The 26,966-nt window shown below is 43.3% G+C and overlaps 2 long non-coding RNA genes across 2 annotated transcripts in view; one reads left to right on the top strand and one right to left on the bottom strand.

Moving 5' to 3' along the window:
* Nucleotides 1–22,083, top strand: part of LOC109445814 (uncharacterized) — a 59,140-nt gene extending 37,057 nt beyond the window's left edge. Inside the window, exons 4-7 of the long non-coding RNA XR_012494080.2 lie at nucleotides 10,485–10,638; nucleotides 14,079–14,190; nucleotides 19,167–19,241; nucleotides 21,799–22,083. This is a non-coding gene — a long non-coding RNA (uncharacterized LOC109445814). The remainder of the gene's footprint in view (nucleotides 1–10,484; nucleotides 10,639–14,078; nucleotides 14,191–19,166; nucleotides 19,242–21,798) is intronic.
* LOC141570157 (uncharacterized) lies at nucleotides 10,185–20,042 on the bottom strand. The gene is made up of 3 exons (XR_012494081.2): nucleotides 19,233–20,042; nucleotides 18,008–18,082; nucleotides 10,185–10,662 (listed from the first exon to the last, which is right to left on the bottom strand). It is a non-coding gene; the product is annotated as an uncharacterized LOC141570157 (long non-coding RNA).
* Nucleotides 22,084–26,966: the final 4,883 nt, after the last annotated feature.

Here is a 26,966-nt window from a genome sequence, read left to right as displayed (position 1 = left end):
AACAGGCCAGACACTGTTCTAACTTATGGGGATTCAGTGGTGAATAAAACAAAACATCTGCCTTCTTGGAGCTTAAGTTGCTGTGAAGCTTAAATCATTCATAATGAAACAATAATGGCATAATATGATATCAGGTAATGTAGTGCATTTAAGGAAAATAAAGCAGAGCAAGGGAATAGAAGAATGACAAAGGGAAAAAATTATTTCAGCTGGTGTGGTCAGAAAGTCCTCTAGAGGGAGATGACATTTGCTTACTGAACTGAAGGAGAAGAAGCTAGTCGTTGGAGAATCCCAAGGAAGAACAATCCATGGAGAACAGCAAGTGCAAAGGCCCTGGGGTACAAACATGCCTGGCAGGTCTGGAGGGTCTCAAGGGGGCCAGTGTTGCTGGAGTGGAATGACAGAAAGGCTTTTATACCGGGAACAGCATCATTTCAACTCTGTACAAATAAATAGCAAATGCAGAGGAAAAAAGGATAGAAGAAGATATATTAGAATTAGTTCATTCCAGGTGGTCTTTATTCCCTTCCCTTGATGATCTGTAGTATTCTAGATTTTCTACTACGTGTGTGTTATTTTGAAAAGTACATAAACATTTTGTTATAAAACTTCCCATGGAGCTCATTCCCTTTGCCCTGGAAGTTGTCACTGATCCCACGGGCCTGGTTATTTAGACTGTCACTCAGGGTGTGCGTCATTCCAGCAGTGGGAGAAGCACTAGCTGGAAAAGCCAGAGGGAGGTGTTTTGCAGAGGCTCTCAGAGGACCACAGCAGCCCCTGATTTACAGTGAGTGGTAAAGGTGTTAATGTCTCCTCTCAATGGCATCTCTGCTATCAATAAGTGTTGGCTGAGTCTAATGACGACCTAATTGGCAACAGAGATTGGAGCAGATGTCTCACCTAATAAAAAGCCTTTGTGTCCACAGGCTGACCCTTTTTGGGCTTAGCTGGGCTTTGGTACCGTGTGTGATTCCATTTGGCAATTGTCATTCATCAAACATGCTCACTGATTGTTGCTTGCTGTGTACCGAGTCTACTGAATAAACCTGGGCCAACTGAGCATGCTCAGACCGGCTTTCCCTGAACTCTGACCTAGGCCTTGTCTCCTGTCACCTCATTTACCATACATACAGGTTAGGCTCTTCATCCATCCATTTACCCTGACAGTCGTTGGTGGATTTACAATGGATGCTCCATTCCCCAGATATAGGGAAGTGAAGTGATTGTTACTGGTTCTTATCTCTCTCTTTAACAGAAAGGGGCTGTGTTTGGTGTGAAGTGAACTGGCCTGAGAGTCCATCCTGTGGTAGAAATGAGACCAAGAACTTTCTGTGCAGGGAAGGGAGGAAAATAAAGTGCTTTGGCACATAGATACTGTCTTTCCCTCCTCCTGAATGTTCACCTGGCCAGATAAAGTCAAGGCGATGGTTATCAGCTTGTAAAGGCATTTTACCTTCTAAATTTCTGGTGGCATTAAGTATATTGATGAACAGAATATACTATTGTTAAGAGAATAGCCTCTTTATGGAGGCGTAAACAACCAGCTAACAAAATTAAAGAACACTGTATTAGGGCTAAATGTCCAGGAGGCAGCATTCAGAACACAAGTAGATCATTCCCTTGAGAACCACGTAACACCTTGAAAGGTTTGCATTCTGTAGTCCTGGTTCCAAAATTTATAAGTAGTCATTGGAAAAAGGAAAAATTAGTTCCATAGTCAAAAACATTTGGGCCTCACGAGGTTAGACAAATTTAGCCAGGTTGCTTTTCTACAGGACTTATCAGAGCCTTCAATGTGGAGTATAATTAGTGGAAGTGTATTATTTTGACGCAACCTTTCTTACAAAAGAGTTACATTAGTCATTATACAGGTCATTCTTTACAGAGAGACTGACATGCGTATCTTATATCTAATTTTTGGTATTTGATATAGAAGAAAGTTGAAATTTTCAGGCTCCCCATTAGTTTTACCAGTTATAAACATAGTCTTCTGAACCATTTCATAATTTTCCAAGCATTTAATGGAAGGATAGATGGATGGAATGGGATGGGGTTGGATGGGATGGGATGAGATGAAATGGAAAAGATTGGCAGCAAAAATGTTCTCAAGAGTCTTGTTGCTTCTCTTCCAGCTCTATTTTTACTATTGTGTGATTCTGGGCCATTTCCTGTTATTATTACACTTACTGTTGTCAGAGGAAGCCAATTCCTTTTAATATTAGCCTGAGCAAAACATAATTAGGAAAAGAATCCGCTACCAAAAAGGAAACATGTATGGGCCACTTTGCATTGCCAAGCCCAGTACTCAGATGAACAAAACACACACACACAGAGTGCGCTCCACACAGTCTCAAAACATCCTGCCAGGCCACTGAAACATTCAGGCACTTCAAGGAAAAACAGCTGGAGAACAAGATGATTTACCAAATTTTTCACTATTCCTATTTTTATTTTGGAAGAGGAAAGAGAAGAGGCGATGGAGAAGGGGAGAGAAAAGAAGGGAGTCAGAAAGGGAATAGCTTGGAGCACTGAAAACGTCCCAGGCTGAAGGCTGAACCGTTGGCTTTGTTTCCTTAGATCTTTCAGCACATCCAGAGCCTCTCCTGATGTTTTTCTCCTGTGAACTGAGAGCCTCTGAGTCCTTGAAAGTCGATCATATCCATTCATGTGCAAAGGCTTCCTTTCTCCTCTCTCTCTCTCTCTCTCTCTCTTCCTTACTTACTACCAAAAATAATTCCTCTTAATTGTGTGTGACGCATCCTAACCTTGGAAGGATTGCTCTTTCCTGGGCATAGACAGAGGTGTGGAAAGGTAGAAATGAGAGAAAGAGGGACAGGGAACTAACAGGTGAGGAGTCCAACAAAATAAAATACTTTATTTTGCTTGATAATCACAGTAATAATCTCAGATAGGTGTTGTTATCATCCCTATATGACAGGTGAGGAAATCAAAGCCTAGAGAGGCTAAGGAACTTGCCCAAGGTTACAGGCTAGAAAATGCTGGAGGCGGGATTTACATAGACAGGTTTGCTGATTTTTAAACGCCAACCCTTTAAGCACAATCCTAATAGCCTTCACTTAACTTCTTCGAGCCTCAGTGTTCTCATTCATGAAATAGAGATGATCCCTGTTGTGTTGTTGTTGTTGTTGTTGTTGTGTATTGTTTTGTTTTTCCTGTTGTCCCCCCTTATAGTCTATTTCTAACACAGTGGCCAGAAAGAGTGTAGCAATTAAGCCTGGGTTGTGCTGCCAGAAACAGAGAAACAAATATGTGGAGGCAGCCTGTGTGGGCAGATATGGATCTATTTCAGAAAGTCCTTGGGGACTTAAGCTTCTTCCAATTCACCGCTATGCCATCTACAGATGTGACCCTCATGTGGCAGTTAGAGCTCCAATCATCACATCACATCTGCATTCTCGGCAGAGAATGAAGGACAGAGCAGAGAAGGAAAAGGTGAAAAGGTACAAACTGCCTATCTTTTAGGCATGATCTTTTGAAGCATCACACAGTATTTCCACTTATTACCTATTGGCCAGACTTAGTCATGTGGTAATACCTACTTGCAGGAGAAGCTGGGAAATACAGTCTTTATTCTGGGATGCCCTGAGTCCAGCTAAAACTTTGGGTTTTCCATTATTATGCAAGTAAGACAGAATGGGTGCTGGGGGACAGCACACAGGCTCTGCCCGTGTAACCCTTTTGTACTGTAAATAGGATCATGTTACTCTGCTTAAAATTGTGGACAAACTTCCCACTCGCTCAGGCTGGAAGCCCAAGCCTTTGCAATGTCCGACAGGACTTTACATGTCTTGTCTCTCACATCTCTCTGACCTCATTTCCTACCTCTCTCTGCCTCGTCACTCTGCTTCAGCCATGCTGGCCTCCCTGCAAGTTTTCTAACAAGCCAAGCACATTCCTGCCTAAATGTTTCCTCTGAGCCCTCTGTTCCCTCAGGCATCTGCTCATCTCAGTCCTCAGTTCCTTACGTCCCTGGCTCAAGTATCATTCCATCAGAAACCACCTGACAGAACGCCCCTATGCCTTGCTGGTCCCTTACCTTGCTTTATTTTTATGTCCTGCTTTGATCCCCACCTGATTCCATCTGATATAGTCTATATTTGTCCACATTTGCTTATTGTCTTTTTCCCCTATTAGAACAGAAGCTCCATGAGCTCAGGGCTTCATCTGCTTTACTCAAGGGCTTCTGTCTCCAGGACCTAGAGTAGCGCCAGGCATACGATCGGTATCCAATAAACGGGAGGTGAATGATTGATTGAATAAAGCTCACTTTATCCACCTTCTAAAATTCAGGAGAGGATGAACTGAGGTGTCCAGTCCAAAAGGATTTTGAAAATAGAAAGAGTCAAATATAAATTAGTACTATGCTGTTCTTTGATGCCCCCCATTTGTAAAAGCACTCCGTTGACTCTGAAGAACACAAATACTGTTGGCCATTATTATTTTGAAGGAAAGGCACAGCAGGATAGAATTTCCAGTCATTTCTTCCCAAAGCACCAGAACTATTTATTCTAAATCCACTTCTTCCCTGCCTTTAGTTTTGAATGAACATGGCTTTGCTGCACAGAGTTCCCTAATATATCACTTTGATGGTTTACTTCACCTTAAATAGCATGGAATTGAAGTCTGAGGCTGTATCAGGCTGATTTCAGGTCTCCTTTTCCTCCTTTTGTGCCATCACAGTGGGGGAGGCTTGTCAAGCTGTGCTTGGCCAAGTTAAATGAGGAGACCAGATGCTTCTAAAGAAAGGAATTTGGGTCCAGGTTTAGGAGAAAAGCTGGGAGCAAAACTCCTGCATAGTTTTTGACCAAGAGATCAGAGCACTCAGCACTGGGGTGATTACGGAATGGCGGGTTCCCCAGCAAATGTTTGCAAGATAGGAGTTCCTTTTCATGTTAATCTCCTCGGACTTTCTACCGAGACTTCAGAACCATCTTGCAATGCTGGGGTTTGGGTTATACGTTGCTTTTAGTTTCCAGAGACAGCAAAACTGATTTATATTAAACCCACAAAAAGAAAAGACCAAGACAGGAGGTAAAGCTCTTTGAGCTTTTGCTCTGAGCAGGCAATTTTAGGAAGAAAAGCAAACAGAATTCATAACTGGGGAAGAAAGGATAACAGGAAACACTGGAGTGATATGAAAGGCAATTTTAAAGATCTCTATTCCTCTCAACAGACAAGGCAGGATGGATAGAAACCCAGAAGCCACTCCAGGTTGAATTGAGAAGGGGCATCCTGGACTGTCTGGCACTGAAGCAGGGTCAGGAGGCAAGAGATAGAAAGTCAGGCAGTAGGAGGTGGCAGGGATCCAGGCAGGAAACAGCCTGGGTGTGAACAAGGGTCTTCATGGTAGAGACAGATGGAAAAAGAGACATTAGAGAAATACTGCTGAGAAAGGAAGAGCCTGACTCCTTAATGTCCTCTGATAAAGTATTTCATCGCCGCCGGTGTTCAGCAGGCCTTGTTTTTAATGTGCTTGTTGCTGTGCTCGAAATAAAACAGCAGGGCCTCTGCTCTGTGGTCTCCTAGCTTGAATGTTCCCCAAAAGGCATAAACACGAGACACTGTCCAGGAAGAACTGGAGTACCAGCATCTCCAGGGCTGGCTGAACTTCTCTGGTTTTCATTCAAATGGTCTCTAGCGTGCCAGGGCAAACTAATAACTACGCGGCATGTCCATAGCTGAGATTATAAGCCACTTTCATATCGGCTCCCTCATTTGAGCATGCACTAGCCCTCTGGCATAAAGCTGGAATGGATTGTGGCCACCTTGGCAAAGAGGAGAGGATGGCGGCTCGGTGAGGTTCAATGGCTTGCCCGTGGTCACTCAGCTAGCGAACTGTAAAACTGGCACTAGAACCCAATTCTGTGTCTCCTAACATGTTGCCTTTCCGCCACATTCTTTATGTGAGTTAGTTACTAGCACTGATCAAGCATACACTCTGTGAGACGCCGTGGGGAGAGGCAGAAGAACGAACCAGATGTGACCTTCTCCTTGGGACTCTTCTGATCTCAAACGGGAGACAGGACAAAGGCAGATAAATGAATCTATGTACAAATACTCCCACAGCGTACACTTAACTAGATGTTCAGACATATTTATACATCCTCAGGGCATTGGTGGAAGCTTCTGGAGGGAAATCTCTGGGGATTTGAAGAGACTCAGAAAACTGACTCATTGGCTTTGCTGTGAGGCTTTTCCAGATATTAGGAGCTATCTAAATGGGAGTCCGGATTGGGGCCAAAAGATGCATTTGACCGGAGGGAAGGGATTTGGGATTGAGAACTGAGCATTTGTTGGGCAGCAAAGAAATTCAACAGCCTTAGAAAACTCCTCTGGGGGATTTCTCTGCCTAGATAATGAAACTTTTCAGACTCCTTGTAACTGGGATCTAGATACAGAGAGCTGTCTGGAAAATTTTGTCCCAATTGTCATTTGGCTTTCCTTTCATAACTTTCTTCATGTGACATATGTCAGACATTGACTGGCTGGGGCTCTTGGAAATACAAATACCATCTGGATCTGGGTAACCCCCCCAAACCCAGGGATACTGAATAGGGAAAGAGGAGAGGGAAGCATAGCACTGAGAGGAGTTTGTCCTCGGGCCACCCTATCTTTTCCCCTGTACAGAATGTCAGTGGACCGATACCATGAGACCCATCTTTTCATAATGCTATGACCTCACTATCTGGTAAGAACATCCTGATTTTTCTATGAGAAACCATTCCTCTCCCAATGCGTAGTCTTCAAGGGTCTGACAACCACTTGCTTCTGGCCAGGGTAGCCTGAAACTTAAGCAGAACTGATGGTCCCTTCTCCTTGAAGCTGAGTCTTGAGCAGAGTGACTCAAGACTAGCGCTGACTGCAGTTCAAGCAAGTAGCTTTCTGAAGAGATTGCCTGTTAGTGTTGGCCCCTTCGACCCGCCCCCTCCACGGCTCCAGCTTTACCTTGTATCATCAGAACTGCTTCCCATTCTTCCTCCAAATTCCTCTTTGCTTTGGACAAAGTTTGTTCCTGTTGCCTGTGATCAAAGAGCTCCAAGAGATGAATTCCCCCCAAGTGAAATCATAAACATACTTTCAGGTGCTTGGGATGCATCTGCTTCTGTCTGTCCTCCATCCCACCTGGCTCAGAGGCCCCCTTAGGGGATGAGAAACCTTCCACGAACCAGGGTTTTCAAAAGTGGAATGTGTAACACCAGGGGGTTGAAACAATGAGTTGGATACAGTATGATGCAGGCTTCTATGTCAGAAAAATTACTCATAATTAATTGCGTCTTGAACTCTGTATCCGTCTGCACGTATGACACTAATTACAAGGCTGATTTACGTCTCAGCCTTATGCCCGAGACTATTTATATGCCACATGCTCAAGACTGTTTCCAGCTATACATAGAATTTCTATTTCTATTTCCTTATGTTAAAAGCCAGAGCAGTATAACATATTCCCCATGTCCCTGTTACAACATTTACATCCTGAACACTTAAAATAAATGATCGATATGATCATGGAATGCCTGGAAACCTATAAAGTCCTTTGCTAAAGAAAGTTTTAGCTTTTTGGTTCTATTATGTGGAACCCATGTCTTTTGATACTGATCAGTAGAATATGCCGCCGAAAGGTTGGTAACACTTTACTAGAGAATTGAAAAATGTCCAGAAATGAAGGAGAATGTCAGAGCTCCGGAACTACAATGAAATAGGCTGGGATCTAGACCAAGGTAGAATCTGAGCACCACCTTCAAGTGCTGTGATGAGAATGGACAGAGAAAGTCCTCAGATGCAGGTGGCCCTGAGTTCACCTACCATTTATGTGTGTCCTTTGGGTACAATTCCAAGATGCCTGGCTTGGGAGTCCACAGCTTCACCCTGGAATTATGTCTCTGTCTAACCTATGCTGGGCACTATTGGCATTTTTTAAAAAATATCTATAAAAGATGCCAGTGAGAAGGTGGGAGATAAACAGTAATTGAAATCTTTTCTGAAATTAAGAAATATTATTTTTTCAAAGGAGGATTTGAAGGATTCAGTCTATTTTTAGCTATCTTTTCTTGGCCTGATTGACTGTCGCTGGTTTGTGCGATCTCGTATCTAACACCTATTGTTTCCCGCTGCTCACCTCAGAACCTCACTACATCCCCTTAGGAGATGACTGTTTTCATGGAAGTATCTTCTGTAATTCCTGTTAGGTTGTAGGTTGTATCAGTCAGGGTTCCATCAGAGAGGCACAGTAACAGTGAATATTATGGGAGTAAAGGGTTTATTATGGGAATTAGACCTTTCACAAGTGTGAGAGAAGAAACTGGGAAACTGAAGGTATTGAAAGAGGAATAAGAGTTTCAAAGAAAGAGCTATTGATCTCCTGAAGCACAGATCCAGGTGAACAGTTAGCACTTACAGGATGCTATGAGAAGTCAAGTTCATCCAGCCTTTGCAGTGGACAGCAAAGGGGGGCTCTTCGAGGAGTCTACGGAAGCTGATGCCTTTATACTGAGCTCAGAGCTGAAAATTGGTCAGCAGGTTAGCAATCTAGAATACAAACTGGACACAGAGCAAAGAATAGTGAGAAACTCTGCATTTCTCTACAACCGTATCTGGACACGTATTGTGTATCTGCCAAGAGTAATGGCCACTGATTTACTTCTACCTTCAAAATCTTGAACAAGTTCCTCCTTTGGCCAACTCTAACCGGGAACCATGAAGATTAGGGAGAGGAAGAGAAGGGAATTTGGGGAAATTTTCTAGCTTCACCAAGTTGACAATGGGATGATCTGCCCTTAGGAAGCCTGCAGAACAGTGCAACTTCTATAAACTTAGTGTATCTCTCTCTTTTGTTGTTGTTCTCTATTTAACTTCCAAATAAAGATAAAATGGCCAAATCATGCTTTCTCCTACCATGATGCACCCGTCCTTTACACAAGTGGAAATAGGCTAATCCTGTCCAAGAGAGGACATACTTTATTCATCTTTGGGTTACGTTCACTTTCACTATTACAAGTAGCTGAATCATACTCTCCCTTTAATATCCTGTAACTTAAATACCAAGAGGTAAGGCTTACCACTTTTATCACATCTTATATGTTATAGTAAAAGAATAGGAGAAGAGGAAAAAGAAAAAGAATATATGAAAAGAACATATATGTGTGTTGTATGTTTAAACCCGTATAAATATAGATCCACACAAATACATGAAAGAAAAGAAGAAATGCTCATAACTACAATAGTCGTAGTTTCTGCAACTGGTCAAATCACCATAGCAGGTAATTATACTTCCTTCCATGATCTTTTCTATATTTTCTTTGCCCTCAGGAAGCCCCACAGCTAGTATTCCATGTTGGGTGGAATGACTCAAATCCTAAATCTACTTGTAGTCCTGTCTTCACTGACTTGTAGTTTTCCATTCATTTTTATCACAGGGCAGAGTGTTCCTAAGAGATATCCCCAGGATTGCCTATATTCCACATATACCCTTTCCTGTTCTTAGCACTTAGTAGGGACTCAGTTTCCTCTTAATAGTCAGGTTCAATCACTTGTCCAGTATAGAGAGCCCCGCCTTTGCTTGTTGGTTCCCTAGCATGAGGACCTCAAAGTGGCCAGGTAGCTGTCTTAGTTGGTTTGTAGTTACTCAAACTAGTGTTAGTTTCTGATGGACAATCTCCTGTTGGGAGCACCCAACCCTGCTCATGTTTTCTCAAAGCTACAGATGTCTTCTTGGACTCTCCTTTTGAGCAACTTTTCAATTCTCTCTGAGACATGAGCTTGGATTTCAAGGTGTATTAGGCCTTTCACACACACACAAATGTTCCACTTGGAAACCAAAGAAAGAAAAAACCGAAAGAGGAGGAGGAGAAAGTAGAAGAGGAGGAAGAGGAGGAAGAGAAAGAAAAAGGAGAAAAGAAAGACGTTATCGCTGTCAGGGAAGGAAGGTTTTTCCAGAGAGGATTATGTCACAGTTGGGTCTTGCATTAACCCTAGTGCCATCACCATATGTGTTGCTTATGGATCTGAAGCTCTATTTTCTGGTTTGACATATGAAAAAATTAATAATGAGAAATCTGTGTTTAAGAGCAATGAGATCATGTGGTTCTCTGGACCTGGAACGGTGTTAATTCAGAAATGTGAAATAATTCTTGGAACAAAAACAGAAAAACTATCTTCCAATCTTGTGCAGGGCTTTTTGAAATTTTAATCATTTTTATGAGGTTAAAAATAACAAAAATTGTAGTTTGACAAAATACTGAACACTTAGGTCAAGACAGAAATTGGGAGGGTGGGGGGAAGACTTGCACTGGCTGGGTTTTAACCTATAAATCAAGAGAAATCAACAGAGAATTTAATCCAAACATGTGCTGCACATAGTTTCCACTGTCCTGTGTTACCAAGGTTAGAATTATGTTGGGTTCACTAGTGGAAAAGTGAGAAATTGACGACATCTGCTCACTGAGTCCTTTCTGCTTTCCTGATAGCTACTGCAGAGGCCTTGGCATTCTGTGATGAAAGCTTCAGACGCATGATGGGAAGTGTCACGTGGCGGCTGACCAATTTGAAACCAGGGCTCTGTCCATGTTCCCAGGACTCTTGTAAAGCATCTTCCTCTTGCTGCTGACAAGATCAGACACTGTGGGTGTTCTGTGGTACAGTATTCTGAAGGGGGGAATATCACCAAGAAAACAACGAAGCATAAGAGTCATACCAAACCAACAAAAATCAGGGTATCTTTGCCTCCCATCACCACCATCATGTCATCTCATCTCATGTCATCTCATCTCATCTCATGTCATCTCATCTCATCTCATCTCACCTCATCTCATTCACTCATTACTTATTCATTCGTTCAACAATAGTAGTAAATACTGTTGCGGACCCTGTTGGTGTCTGTTAATATCCTTTGTGCCTTACCACTTTGGTGCACTCTAGCCAACTTCCTCTGCCAGCTCCTGTATCTCTTTACCTAAGGGATTTCTCCAAAGCTACCTACACTCACTGATGAAGTGGTGAGGAATTAGTGCTCCCTGGGAGCTGCCCCCCACCCCCCAATGACTAAGAAGAGTTTACTTATAAATACCTCAGCTCCTCTACTCCTGAGGTGGGTTAACATTAAGGGACAGTTTCTACACCACTTTCCAATGGTCCCCCATGGGATTGAGCTCCAGTGGCCCATCGTTCTGGCTAGTTTGGTAACACACCCTTTTATAGGTGGATTTCCCTTCTGTGAATGCCTCCCCACCCCACCCCATCAGTGTTTCCTGCACCTCTCTCCCAAATGAACCTCTTCCACTTGAATCTTTGTGCAGAGTCCTCTTCTGGGGAACCCACACACCTACCATGTGCCAGGCACTGTGGCAGCAATCCACTGATTGAAGAACCACCAGATTAAAAGATTTCAGAGACCCATGACAGGCTGGTGGGAAGATGTTTGATGGAAGTTTAAGAGTCTATTCTAACAACTTACCTTATATAATTAGTGTGAGGTTTAACTTTGTAAATCGCTTAAAATAGTGCCTGGCATATAGTTGCAATGAAGTAATTATTAATTGTTACATTTGTTATCCTGCTGAGGTAAAGCATTGGTTGTTTAACCGTTCCTTGTTAAAATATAAATTCCCATGAAAGGTAGTGCATTAAGCTTTTAGTGGCCATCAGTACTTTAGAAGAAATCGATTGGTCAGAGAAGCTTTAGTCACTTTTCTAGACCTCGAAGGAATGGACAAAAGGCATGGAAGCTTTAGAGGCAGTAGGGGGAGGAGTGAGAGCCAACTGACAGGGTAGCAGGAGGCATGGGACAGTCCAGTGTGGCCTCCTGCCAGGCAAGAGCCAACATGGGGCCTGGTGAGGCCCATTTCAGGGCAGGGGAATTCAGGCCACCCAGAGTCCAGAGCCTCAACAGAAAAATGACAGTGTCAAGAATTGAACTCAGGTCCTGCTCATTCATTCTCTCATTTCTCTTTTCGGTACATTAGTTTAACACATGATTATTTAAATTGGCATTCAAAGGTCATCAGAGGACTCCCAACAAGAGAGCACCTATTTATAAACCACTGGTGTGTGATGGGGAATATCCTAAGTGCTTTGGTAGGACATGTGTGTGGATTAGATGCAGGGAATAGCTCCTTCCACCCTGGTCAGGAAGAGGGAGGCCTGACCTGAATTTGGATGGGCAACTGACCCTGCAGCCCACACTCCATCCATTTCACCCCATTGCCTCTCTGGGGCTGGGGTATGGGCAAGTCCCTTCACGTCTCGGAATCTTACTTGTAATGTTCACCTGTAATGTGGGGGCATCCTGACCCCAACCTCACAGGGCCAGTCTGCGCATTGCAGACGAGCAGGTATGGGGCAGCACTCAGCAGCAGTTCTGAAAATGCCAATTTCCTTCCCTCTTTTCTCCAGCCTGAAAGAAGCAGGATGCAAATAGGCAAACCGCTTCTTAAGCTAAGGACCAACAGGCTTGTTAGCAGACAGTTCTGAGAGCAGCACAAGCCATCCTGGGCTGAGGGAGCCCTGACACAGGTTGTGTGGGGACATTTGCAGGAGGTGACGGAGAGCGTAGTGTGGGCTCTCAAGTCAGATGGCCTGGGTTCAAATGTTGGCTTCATTCCTCATTGATTATGTGACCTTGAGCAAGTTCCCAGCCTCTGTGAGCCTTAGTTACTCGTGCTGTGCAACGTGAGAGATAATATTCATCGTTCTCACCTCTCAGTGTTGTTATCAAGTAAAATGAGAGGATTTAAGTACCTGGCACATCCTAAGCACTCAATAGATGTAGTTATTATTAGAAGGGATTCCTGGCAGAGGGAGAAATTATTGCCAAGCTTCCTAACTTCTATATCTTGATGACCATGATTCAAAAATCTCTAGGAGGAATGGGGTACAGTCTGAGCGGTCATCACTTGAGACTCAGGGAGCTTTGTGCTTTGACTGGCTGGCCGCAGACACTGGTGATGCCCAGACGTTCTCCTCCTTGAGCTGAAGGCTATTTACCCAGAGGTCCTGAGACTCTGAGCCTGAGAAGATGCAGCTTATTCTATATTCCCAGCAGGCTGAATGTGCCCTCAACCCATGACAGAGGAGAGCTAACAATCTGTAAACACCCCAGCCTCTTTGCCCTCTTGTTGGGGTGTAATCCTGGGGGCATTTCTACAATGAGCTCAATAGTCACCCAGAAGGATTGAGTTGCAGCTGCCCACAGTGGTGACTAGCTGAAGGACGCACCCTGTATTAGCTTCTTTCCCATCTCTCTCTCTCACTCCACATCTTCCTTCCCCACCAGGATATGCTAGGGTCAGTTCCTCAGTAAATTGTTTGCACTGAAATCCTTCATTCTGAATGCATTTCTGGGGGAACCCAAACTGAGACAGTCATTGACAGGCACCTTTAAGTAAGCTCAACACAGGCCAAATGAAGGGCAAGGTCATACCTGTGTGCAATCACGAGCGTCTAGACAGCCAGCTCAGGTCCAAGCACATTTTTGCTTGCCTGAATTATTTGGGTTGGCATGCCCAGGCAGTCCTGGACTCTCTCCAAAATTCTTCCCGCCCCCGCTTTCCCTTAGTCTTGGAGATTTAAGCTCCAAAGCTGGCAGGCCTCAGACGGGAACAGCATACAATCCCGTGAAGGGCAAAAGTGGGCCGCTCCCGTGAGCAAGCATGGGACAGAAACAGCTTTTCTCTTGTTCTCAAGCTGGAACACCAAGGCCCTCCTGCCTCTTCTAAGCTCAGAGGTGAGACTCAAATTCTTATTCCTCTGGAACCAATGCCATTGTCAAAGGTGCGATGTGAACCAAGTGTTGGAGGTATGGATGGGACTGGGAGCAAGTTGTCACCACTTGGAAACATTAACAGCAGGCCCACCCTTGGTCTGTAATTCACATCTAGGCTCCTGAGTGCCTGTCATGACTATTCAGCCGAGCTGATGTGATTTATGCTTTTATAAGGGTACCCAGGCCCTCATGAGAAAGCTGCCAGCTAAGCAGACGGAGACCACCCAACCAATCCCAGGTTCAGAGGTGGGGTCCAACCCTAAATTCAATAACAAGAGCCCTCTCTCTCTCTCTTGTCTAGATATCCTTGAGAAGGGGCAGGGGACAGAAGCTGAGAATGCAGCATTGCAATTCCAGAAACAAGGGGTATGGATTTCAAAAGAAGACAGAAGCCAATAAAATAGTAAATAAAGGTGAGCATTTATGGAGGGCTTCCCCTGGGTCAACTGTTCAGCGAATATAGAACAGTATACACACGATTGTATTCAGTCCCTCACCCTGTCCCCCTTTCTGCCCCGACCCCTCATATTTTCCCTAGTTTGGTGATGTTGAGGAGCGAATAGCTTTCTGCCCAGCATCACCTGGCCACTAAGTGAAAATGATGAAACGTGACCCAGGTTTACCCAACCCCAAGTTAGCGCACTTGCCCATTACACGCAAAGAATGAACCTGGCTCATGAGAACAACCATCAATTGTGATCCTGCTCAGCTTCCTGATGACTGTGACTCGCGATAAATATCTGTGGTGCGCCCGTTTTATGCTAAGTACCGTGATGGAGGAGACAAAGATAAATAGAACATGGACTTTGCTCTTTTCCTTCTGTCCCTTTAAGCACCACGTTCAATTATGTGACAAGCTTTTTTCACAAAGTCTCCCAGACTTTGCCGTCCCTCCTGACGTCCCCAGTCCCTAGGGAGCTAGGTCTTTACCATGCCCCTCCTGGTGGCACCACAGCCTCGGCCTCCTGGCTGGCCTCTCTGCCTACAGTTTATCGGGTAAACTTTTGAAGCACAAGATTCATAAGGTCAGCTGATAGGCAGAAGCTGACATCTGTTCCTTCCACTATTGTTGGGACATGTATGGAGAGAGGCCAGGACTGGGAACTGAGAGAGTCAGAATCTGGACCCAGCTGTGCCATTGACTGCTGGGTGACCTTGCAAAAGCTACTTCTCTCTTTTTGGAGACCTCAGGTCCTGATCTTCAAAATAGAAGAATTGGGGATTTTGAGTTTATTGGAAGCACTTCATGGGTTTCTTCATGCATTATTTATCCGTCCGTTATTTATTAAGCTCCTGCTGGATGTCAGGCATTGTTCTATGCACCAGAGATAGAGTGGCAAACAAATCCAACAAAGTTCTTGCTCTGACTGAGCCTCCCTTCTAATAAGGGAGACCAATGATAAACAAATAATATCTAATATGCCAGATAACGGTCAAGGCAAAGAAGAAAACGAAAGATGGGTAAGGACACAGAGAGATCGCAGTCTTGTGTTAATCAGGGTGATGGGGAAAGGAGTCAAAATGGGGTGATAAATAAAAAGGGGCCTGAAGGAAGTGAGGGGGAGAGCCATATGGATATTTGAGGTAGACTTCTCCAAGCAGAAGGAAGTGTCTGTTCGAGGACCCTGACGTGGCAGTAAGCTTGGCATTTTTAAGTAACAAGAACGGAGGCCGTTAGGGCTGAGGTGAAAGAGTCCATTGTAGACTGGCAGGAAATGATGTTAGAGAGTTGGCTGGGCACATGGTCGTGAAAGGTTTGCCAACCTAGATGGGACGAGCAGAAGTCACGGGAAGGTTTGGAGAAAAGAAAGGGGAAGATCTGACTTGCATTTTAAAGTACAGGCTCTAGAATGTTAAGGGGGAAGTAGGGAGTCTAGTGAGGAGACTTGTGCAAAATCCAGGCCAGAGCTGGTGACAACCTAGACCAGGGTGCAAACAGTAAAAGAGAAACAGCCAGACGTGGAAAAACACTGACAGGATCTGCCAATAGATTAAATGTGGGATGAGAGTAAAAAGAAGCCAAGGCTATTGGTCTGAAAAACTAGAAAAATTAATTGTCATTTATGGAGATGTGGAATTCTGGGGAGAAGAGCGGGTTTTGGGAGGAGAGATAAGGAGTCTGGGTTTGAACACGTGAAGTTCACGATCTAGTAGAGATGCAGAGTGAGGCACTTGCTGTTTGAGTCTCAAGGCAAGAGGAGTGGTCCTGGCTGGGGACACAATTTAGCAAGTCATCAACACAGAGATGGCATTTAACGTCATGACACTGAATGAGAGCTCAGGCCAGGAATGAGTGTCCACAGAAGACAGGAAGGGGCCCTGGGCATGTCGGCATTGGATAACAGAAGAGGAGGAGAGAACCCAGTAAAGAGGGCTTTAAAGGGCAAACAGCCAATTAGGAGGAGGACTGAGAAAGTGGCATGCGGAACACAAAGGGGAAATGTGTTCCAGTAAGAGGAAGTGATGAGCCGTGGCCAGTGTTGCTGACAGGGCAAGAAAGAGCAGGACTGACCACTGAGTGAACACCACACTGAGAACTGACCACTGGATTAGGTGACGTGAGGGTGACCTTTATAAGAGTAGTTTTAATGGATGGGGTGAGTCGTGGAGGAGGCTTGGTATGCAGGGCTCTGGACCCGTTTATGCAATCCAACCAGAGCTTGTGTATACACACACACACACACACACACACACACACACACACACACACACACATACACACACAGAGTGTCCAGAGAAATACAGAAAAAAAGTATCTGAAAGTAGCTATCTTTGTTTTTTTGTTGTTTCAGTACTTCTTTGCATGAAACCCTGACATTTTCTCTAACTAGTCAAAAACACCCAAATTGCCTGATGGAGTACTGAGAATGTTACAGCAAAAATTAAAAGTGAAAGAAACTATCAATGTTCAGTGTAACTATAGAATGTCAAAGCCCGCATCAGAAATACTAATCTAGAGCGCCAAAGCCTTTGCTTTGTGAAGCTGTTTTATCGGGAGAAAAAGAAGATCCTTAATAACCAGGACTTTGGGAGCAAAAGGGAGACCTTGTGCAAGAACATGAGTTGTAGAGGATGGAGGAAGTCCCAGGGCACTCACTCCACCACCATCGGGGCAAAGCTGAGGGTCAGTGGGCTAGAGTAGGGCTGAAGGAAGGTGGAGCATGATCTTGAAGAATGTCTTAGACAAGAGAACCAAACCTTGACAGTAAGGGTGGAGGACACATAGAGAGGACCAGAGGTCAATATCCAGAGAGCGGCCAGCACCAAGGAGCTTCGTGAGGGCCACGCCATAGTCTGAGAACCACCTGCCTCCCTTTCATGGGCGATGTGAACCACCATCACACGAAACAAACCACATTTCATTCCCCTTCCCATTACTGTCTGTGGGATTCTTCCACGACTTGTCTGATTATTCCTGTTGAATTTTCCAGCTGAAAAGACTCCTGCCCGTGCCCCAAATTTTGCTGAGTCCCATCCTTACTCCCCTGTATGGACACCCACTTTTTAATGGCCTAAGATCCTTGTAAAGCTCCTGAAACACAGCATGGCTGGGTAGGGGTGCCCTATATGCCCACGGGGACTGTGAAGGTGCAGATGGGAAACACTCCAGCACTAGTGCTTGGATTGCACTGGACAGTGAGGAGACCCACCCAGGTACAAATGCTTTCATTTGAAAAAGGTTTCTGCTCTGAAAAATGTTTGGGAAGACATGGATTCAGCTCCAACATGTGAAGAGCTTAGGAGGCATCACTCCCATCCTTACAACCAGAGAAAAGCTGAACAAATGGGAAATCAGTGACTTTTCTTAGACTCGGCAGAGAGTTGAGGTTGCAGAGGTAACCACCACCTGAAATCTGGAGTTTCTGAGGGAAGTCCAAATAGGGCTTCAACATGGGCACACAAAACAAGGACAGCAGAGGAATTTGAAGCCTATGGCACCCACATCTACAGCAAATATTAAATGCAGCCCCATTTGTAGTCAGATTAACATGAATCCTCACACTAAAGTCTTATTTACCTCAGTTCCTATTACCTAATACAACATAACCAGCTTTCTACAAAAAAAGAAAAAAAAAAAATTACAGGCATCCTAAAAGGCAAGGAAAAACAGAGTCTGAAGAATCAAAGTAAGCATCAGAACCAGACTCAGATTTAACACAGATTTTGAAATTATCAGCCAGATGATCAAAGTCAACATCAACAGTGATAAGTCATGTTGATAGTACGTACTCTTGATATAACGTGATGAGAATGGCACTTTCCCTTTGTGGTCTTTTCCCCAGAAGCACATAACTCCAGTGTAATCTGAGAAAAACATTATACAAAGTCATACTGAGGGGCGTTCTACAAAATACTTGATTAGTATACTCTTCAAAACTGTCAAGGTCATCAAAAACAAGAAAAGTCTGAGAAACTCTCACCGTCGAGAGGAACCTAAGGAAATATGACACCTGAATGTAATGTGATGTCCTGGATGGGATCCTGGGACAGAAAAAGGACATTAGGTAAAAAGTAAGGAACTCTGAATCAAGTATGAGCTTCAGGTAATAATTTATGAACATTAGTTCATTAATTGTATCAAATGTATGACACTAATGTAAGATGTTAAAAATAGGAGGGGCTGGGTATAGAGTGTGTGGGAACTCTATAATTTTCCTGTAAATCTAGATCTGTTCTAAAAGTAAGGTTTATTAAGAAAAAAAACGTTTCCAATGCCTGGGCTAACGACCACGTGGTATCTTCAGCCTTAATAAACTGTGTTTTCTGTTTTATTTTGTTTTACCTATTCTACCTAGGGGAACCCAGAAACCCCCCTTATCCTTGGTCCACCATAGAATATCTGTGGGTAAAAAAGGATTACCAGAGGTGAGCAAAATTACCGGTGAATTTCAAAAGGCAGAAAACTGTGGTAATTAAGAGCACAAACCCTACTATTTATTAACTGAGTGACTTAAGCAACTTATTTATCCTCCCCAGGCCCCAGTTTTCTCATCTGTAAAGTTGAATTAAAAATCAGAACACCTAGCTCATAAGATTGGTATCAGGATTGAATGAATTCGCATTTATGTGGTGCTTACAACCGTATCTGGGACACGGTAAGTACTATATACATCTGTGTTAAATAAATAAAAGGCAATCATCTGAAACTAGCAGCTATGTGGAAGCAGCAGGATCTGTGGCCAGCATAAGGTAATTTACATACTATCTGTTTTTTCCATTAAAAAACAAACAAAAAACCCCCATGCTTTTCCTGAGCATTTATTTAATACTCATTGAGCAAATGTTGTTTGGCATCGGGCTAGTCACTCACATGTACTAAATGCATTTACTCATTAATATCTTACAGTTTCTGATACTTTTCTTTCCCCGACTTTTTTTTAACAACTAGGAATGTCTACTTAGCCATACTGAACCTGGACTTCCTCCTGAGTTGGGACCACCCTAAAATGCCCACCTTTTCCTGGTAAGCAGATCCTGGAGGTGAGCAGAGTCCACTAAGGAAAACATGTTTTCAGCCTCGTTCTGTAGAAAACCAGCAGTGGCACTCTTTGAGGAAAGCTCGTTTCCAGGCGTCTGTGTCCTTTCCTAGTCTCTGAATCTCTTTTGCTTCTTGCATCCCGGGAATGAAGTGTCACATCTGGGGAAGTTGCCCAGACTGCATTCTGATGATGTGTGGGGCTCAGGAAGTTGGAGGTGAAGCGGCAGGCAGGACTGACTCGGGCATCTATTCATGGCAAGTCTGTTGGCTCTGGTCTCTTCCCCACCCATGAGCCTCAGCTGAGGCTCTTCCATTCTCGTGTCCCAATTTATTTTCCTAAGTTAAAAGCTTAGTTTTGGTGTTTGGAAAGCAATTTGGATGTTTGTGGTGGCAAAAGCTTTCCAGAGGAAAAATAAAAAGTCACCATCAAGTAATGAGACCAGACTATTAAGTGTCTCATATCCTGGCTCCAAATGCAGAAGCCAAAGAGGAGCTGGGAAAGGATTTCAACAATGGCAGCATTGTTGGAGTAAGTGACAGTTGCCCATGGTGACTTAGAGGCCAACACCTATTTGGAGGTGTGAGCTCTGGTGTTTTAAAAAATCAGTCTCATGTTGTCCTACCTGATGCTTCCAATATGGCTGACACGGGGAGTTGAGAGGATCACCATAGCAACATCTCAACTAATTCCCTATCACACTGTTATTTCCCTTCCTAGATCTGGCTCAACAAATAGTCCCATATCCTAACAAATCCTTTTCCACCGGAGAGAGTAACTCTGCGATTTTTAATGAATGTTGTGGACCAGATTAATGGCAAAGTCCACTTGATTCTACCTCCTAACTGCTATCAGGTCTGCCCCTTCTATCTCTGTCTCCACAGCCCCTTGTCTTAGCCTCTCCACGTAGTTTTCCTGTGCTAATGCAATCCCTTACTTATGGGTCTCTCTGTGTTTAGTCTCACTTTGTCCCCAACCCAATCCATTCTTCGTATGGCTTCCAAAGTGAGATTTCAAAGGTATATCAGAAATACATACTGACATTTTATTTATATAATTAACACTCCCTGATGCCTTTCAAGGTATATGAAGATATCAGTATTGGCAGGTCGTTTTTTGCTGAGTGAGGCTATGGGAATGGAAGGGTTAGGACAGTGTTCTCAATTGTTCTGCATGAGAAAGAGAAAGAGATGGTGAGATAGAGGAAGAGGGGAGCATGACTCTGGAATAAAAATCTTGGGCCAGAGGAAATTAAAGACTGCGGGGGGGGGGGGGGGAGGGTAGGGGGGAAGGTCCAGAGAGAGATGAGGACCCTGCTGGCAGCCAAAGGAGGGCCTGGGGGGAAATGGGAATTTTGGGGAGTGAGGTTTTGTGCACCCTCAAATGTGACTCCCCTTGCGTTCTCACACATGAAACCATTAGTTTCTGTAGAGATATAGAAATACATAGTACAAATGTAGAGAAAAATCTACATTTTTCACCAGTGTTTTGTGGAGGAGTTTGTTCTATTTGGGGAATGTGTGGAAGCACTGAGTCATGCTGCAGGAATGATACGGAGCAAAAAAAGAAAAGAAAAAAAAGAACAAAAGAAAAAAGGAAGGAAGGATGGAAGGAAGGAAGGAAGGAAGGGAAAGGAAAAGAAAAGAGAAAAGAAAAGAAAAGAAAAAAGAAAAGAAAATCCAAGGCAGGATGCAGAGGTGGCCAATCTGCATAACACATACATCCAATCTCCCTGCTCCACTGAAGAAATTTTCCATGGATCCCATCCCCCATGGGGTGGTCATGGGGGCCTGGAACACTTTAGCATGGAATACAAGATCTTTCTTGATCTGATCTCCACATACCTGTCCAACTGTATCTTCACACCCACACCCACCCTTTACAGCCCAGAGCTCTGACCTGTAATCCTTGCAAAGACTGCCATGATGGTTATGTGCCTTTTTGCCCTGCCAAGACTATTCTTCCCCTGCCCTTGTTTAGCTAGAAAATGCCTCCTTTTCTTTCTTTAAACACACTTAAGAGTTTTCTCCTCTGGGCTGCCATTTTGCCTTGAAGATGTACACTTTTATTATATTATCACACTGTTATAGTTGCATATTTGCATACCTGTCTCTCCAATATGCCTATATGCTCCTCAAAGCCAGGTTTAGTCCTAACTCTATAAAGTATTTCTAGCACCTAGTGAAGGACCAAGCATTAGTCTGATGTTTGATGAATAAATTTACCTTCTATGGCTTATAAGTGTTCTACAAAGGTACCAAAATAACTAACTTGTCAAAGGGGCAGAAAAATTCTCACCAGTTCTCTAAAAACTTGTCCAATACTTGACAATTTTGTCTTCATAAAGCCTGTGGTGGTCCTCAATAAACTGTGACCCCCAGCGTTCAAGTCCTGTGTCAGCCTTCTCCAAGCTTGACTCTGGTCTTGGCCATGTGACTAGCTTTTGCCTATAGGAAATTGGTAAGCATGTTGCAAAAGCAGATGCTTGATAAGTGCTTGCACGTTGAGTTTGTCAACTTAGAATGCTCTGTTTTGAAACCCCAGTACCATATTCAGAGGAAGCTCAAGCAGCTCTGTAGAGAGACCCTTGCAGAGAAGAACTGAAGTCGCTGGCTGGTAGTCACAGCTCAGCACCCAGCCAGTGAGCACCACCACTGCTGGCCACGGGAATGAGGACATTCAGAACTTCCAGCCCTCCCAGGACCCCAGCTATTATTACCTGAGACAGAAGAACCACATGGTTGATCCACAGAATTACGAGAGGTTAGTAAATTGCTGTTGATTTAAAACAATACATTTTTCAATGAAAGACATTTCATATAATTGGGATCATATAATGTGAGGTCTTTCGTGACTCCCTTCATTCAAGCTGTAGCATTTATTCCAAGTTTATTCATGCTGTAGCATATATCAGTATGCCATTTCTTTTCATGCCGAATAATATTTCATTATATGTGTACATCACATTTTGTTTATCCATTCATCGGTTGATGGATATTTGTGCTGTCTCTGCCTTCTCGTTATTATGAATCATGTTGCTGTGAAAACTGTATGTAAGTTTTTGTGTTCATATATGTTTTTATTTCCCTTGGGTGCATGAGTATGCACCTAGGAGTAGAAAGGCTGGGTCATATGGTAACTCTATGTTTAACATTTTGAGGAATTGCCAGACTGTTTTCCAAAGTGGCTGCACCATTTCACATTCCCACCAGCAACATCACCCTCTTTTTACAGACGAAGAAACTCAAATTATAGAAAAGTGAGGATGGACTTTTGTGAGGGTCCTATATTTAAAGAGTCATTAAAAAAAAAGAGCTGACAGTGGAAACTGAAAAAGAGCAATTGGAAGTAGCAGGAGAAGAAACCATTATGTAACCGGTAGAAAGAAAGATGGTTAGAAGCATCAGTATGAACATAATCACAGCAGCAGAAAGGTAAATTACAATAATTATTGAAGAGAGGTTTGCAGGATGTGGCCAGGAGAAGGTACATGATTCTTACAAGTTTCAGGGAAAGTAGTGTCAGAAGAAACCAGATTGCAACGGGTGACAAGTAAAGAGTGTGTAGGCAGTACGTTTTTGACATTCAGTTGTGATGAAAAGCAACTAAAAGGACTCTCCCATCCTTAGGATGGAGGGGACGTGAGCACATCTGTAGAGACAAGAAGTGGACGTGATTAAGATGCGGATACAGCGGGAAGATGTGAAGCTGAGGAAGGCACAGCTTCAGACAGGAGGAAATCCTGGTTCTCTGTGGCCAGGGATGGAAGGAGAGAGGAGAGGGTACAGATGAGAGTGATTTGGGGGATATGTTCTTGTCTGATGACCTCTTCTAGAATTTTCTATATTGATAGCTCAGAAGTCCAAAGAAGATGGTAGAAACTATCTGTGTTCCTTTCCTCCCTCTCCTTTCCCTCCATCCCCAGCAAATCATCTGCAGGGAAGTGTTGAGTTTTCAAAGCAAATGATAAAAAGACACTGAGGGGCATTCAAAGCCTTTTAACCTACTCCACCATTCGAGGAAGATTTAAGTCTTGAGCCAAATGTGTAGTGTTTGAAGAGGTTTTTTTGTGTTTTCTGTGATTATGAGTATTCATGATAGTATTCATGGAAGCTAGATTTTCAGAGGTTGCCAGTAAATGCAGATTCCTGGGCTATAAGGCATCAGCTTTGAGGATCCTTCTGAACAGCCATTAATCATACTTGGCCCTTAACATACTTACTAGACATTACATTTTTTTCCTTCGTAGCCCCCAATAGCCTTAATTGAAAAGCCAGGAAACTGTTCATTGTTTCTCAAAAGCGGAAGCAATAGCACTCATTTATGGTAAGTCTCAACCATTCCAGTTCATAGTATTGATTTATAAAGCCTGCTGAGGCTTTCCTCAGAGGGAAAGGAAAAACCCCACTGTACATACTAGCAGCATACTTACCACAACCCCTGGCTGATATCACAGGCATTTTAATAAAATCCAGCATAGAAACGTATGTTTTGTTACACTGACTCCAACTGATAATTAGCTGCAAAAGTTTGACAATCTCAGAAAAAAATGACCAGCATGACTACATGTGGTTTCAAATCTAGATTACAAATTCTGGAGGTGGTGAGGGGTGGAGAAGTCTGTGCTTTCAACTAAAATGAGAACCTTTGCTGTGGAGCACGAGGACACCGCCTGGGCCCCAGCGAGCACCACTTCTGAGCAGCTGGAACCAGTTAGATGGGCCTGCATCTTCCCTCCGAGACAACAATGGCCTGTCCCAGGGTCTCTTACCATTCTGAATGTGGTCACACATAGTCCAGGGACAAGAAAATGTACCTTTGCATGAATAGCTTCCTCCATTTCTATGGCCCTTTTACATTTTCCAAGGATGTTTGCATCCAAGGATGCTTTTGTTGTTGTGGTTGTGTTACTTTGTTTGGTGTTAATCACAACTGATGTGAGAGGCAAGACAGGTATTTTTACCTGAGGTTTAGGGAGGGTACAGGATCTTCCCTAAAGTCACATTACAACTGTGGGTGGGAGAAAGATGGTACCAAGGTTCTTGAAGATATCTGGCAATTTACCCATCAGACCATACCAAATAGGTAGAGTTTAAAAACCAGTAGCCCTGGGGCGGCCGGATGGCTTAGTTGGTTAGAGCATGAGCTCTGAACAAGAAGGTTTCTGGTTCAATTCCTGCATGGGAGGGTGGGCTGTGCCCCCTGCAACTAAAGATTGAAAATGGTGACTGGACTTGGAGCTGAGCTGCGCCCTCCACAACTAGATTGAAGGACAACTTGGAGCTGATGGGCCCTGGAGAAACACATTATTCCCCAATTAAAAACCAAAACAAAAAAACCCCAAAAAAAACAGTAGCCCCATTTTGTGCATGCCTATGAGGATGAAGGACTAACAGAATGGCTCGAGTATCTGTGGGGCAGGAGAGGATTTCATCTGAAAGACACATCTAATGTGGTTAACACCTATAATACTAATGCTGACTTTTTAGGAACCCCAGTTCTCCAGCCTACTGGAGTTACCTGGTTTTTACGATATTTAAATAAAAACTGCTTGTACATCCATCTTACAAATCGGGGGAGCCCCAATGTGCCTCCCCCAACCTCTCATATCCACAGGGATTCTCTAGGTACTTAAGATTTTCCTGGTGACCTCAAACTCCTATTGAGTTCCGATCTCTTACCAGCGTCTCCCTGCACAGCTCATTCTTTCTAACCACCACTGACTGGCCTTTTCCCTCGAGTTTTTCAAAAATCCCACCTATACGAGGAAATTTGGTACAATATAGTTTAAGTGACCGTTTGGGGATGATGCCCGCGAGCGATGAGCTGGAAGGGCCACACTGCTGACAGCAGCATGAAAGAGAACAGCACTTTTCAAACTTCCTCAGTGCAGTCCCACTACTCCAAAGAATGGCTTTGTGTGAATTAGGAAAAAAACAAAAGCAAAAACAACTCATCTCCTTGGAGATCTTTATTATCTGCTGAGAACTTGTTTTAATAACTATGGCCAGGAGGTTGACCCCTCTGCCTGCAGTTCTGCAAAGCACAATGGATACAATTGGAACCTGCAGCCATTCCCGCCACCGAGAGCTGCTCACTGGCCATCACTGCCTCTGAGAGCCCCGTTTTCCTGCATCTTCATGCCTGGTTCTTTCTCTCTCTCTTTCCCCACCCCCATTTCTTGCTGTAATCTCCATCAGCTTCCTTCTAGTCTAGGTTCCTTGACTCTCTTCTGAGGTTCCTTGGAGAACTGTATAATTCTTACTTTACTTTGACAAGCAGCGCATACATTCTTCCTTGGTTTGAATATTTGATTTTCTATTTCTGTCTCTTACCCATCCCACCTCTGGGCCAAGGGTGACCCTTCTTAACTAAAATGGCCCATTGTGGTATTTTTCTATTAATTCTCTGAGGATTTCTACTTCCAGCTTTTTACATTAACTTTCTTGCCTCTCCTTGCCACATTATTTGAAAAATAAAAAAGGACTTGGTTAGTCTCTCTGTTACAATCCCTAATAGCATCTCCTACCTCCCTTTTAAAAATCTTCGTATTATGAACCTGGCATATAGTGGATGCCCATTAAATATTTTCTGATGGAATACTTATGATGGAATGTATAATGCGATGCAGTTTTATTTTTTAGGATATATTAGATTGTGACTTAATATCAGAATTCTTGGTGTATGCTTAGCAAAGTGCCCAGATCACAGTGGATAATAAAAAGATATGTGTTACATGAATATCGGTCAACAAAATCCTTTGTTTTCTACCTAACCCAGTGGAATCTGTGGAGCTAACCACCTTGATGTTAAAGAGAAACAGTGTAAAGAGGTACAGAGTCATTTTAATTCTCTAAGTCATCATTAATCAGATAAAATTAGAATGAGAACAACTCTATAGCATATTATTCCCTTCCATGGATACATCACACCTAAAAAGTAGTTTCAAGAACATTATTTTCATATCTTCTTTTCAGAACCCTATGAAATAGATACTATTTACCCCTGCCTTCCCCCGCTCCGACCCCACTTTACAGATGAGGAAACTAAGGCCCAGAGAGATGTAAGCAACTTGTTTAGGTTCACATGTCTGGTAAATGATGGCATAAGAACTTAAACATGAATCTACTCATGCCAAGTCTTCTATATTTCCCACTGCATTACAGCTTCCCTGGTTCGGAAGCAGAATGCCGTAACTCCAAGGTTTTCTTTCCAAAGTAGATGTTTAAAAAATATGTTCTTTTGCAAAAGCTTAAAACACACTGCTCGATACCAAGACAAGTCTTCAGTGTAGAATCCAGACCAGCAAGGGTGCAGAATGGCATATTTTGAAAGAGGCCTCATAAAAATACAAAGTTGGAATTGTCTCTGAGGACTTTTGCTAAGTAAATTGAATCTAGTGGGGAAAATAAAATCTTTTCCCAGAGCTTCATGGGAGTGGAAACTGAAAGATTAAGAGCTTGTGAGAAATAACAGATACTTTAAAAAATGTTTGATTAGAAATAGAAGAATGGTGGAAGGGTTTTTTTAAAAAATGGTACAACACTTGGAATATTTTTTAGAATCATATAATTTTAAGGGTGAAAGGGATAAGAAAATGCTTCTAAAACTCCCTTTCTTTGACAAAAAGTAGCAACATTTTGACTCACAATCGGGATCAGCTACATAGTTTGTGGGGCCTAGTGCGAAATGAAAATGTTGGGCTTCTTGTC

Source organism: Rhinolophus sinicus, chromosome 1, assembly GCF_057876585.1.
Source record: "Rhinolophus sinicus isolate RSI-liver-muscle chromosome 1, RSI-T2T, whole genome shotgun sequence".
In the NCBI taxonomy this organism is placed as follows: domain Eukaryota; kingdom Metazoa; phylum Chordata; class Mammalia; order Chiroptera; family Rhinolophidae; genus Rhinolophus; species Rhinolophus sinicus.
Note: the sequence above shows the minus strand (reverse complement) of the source record. Positions and strands in the feature narration are given on the sequence as shown.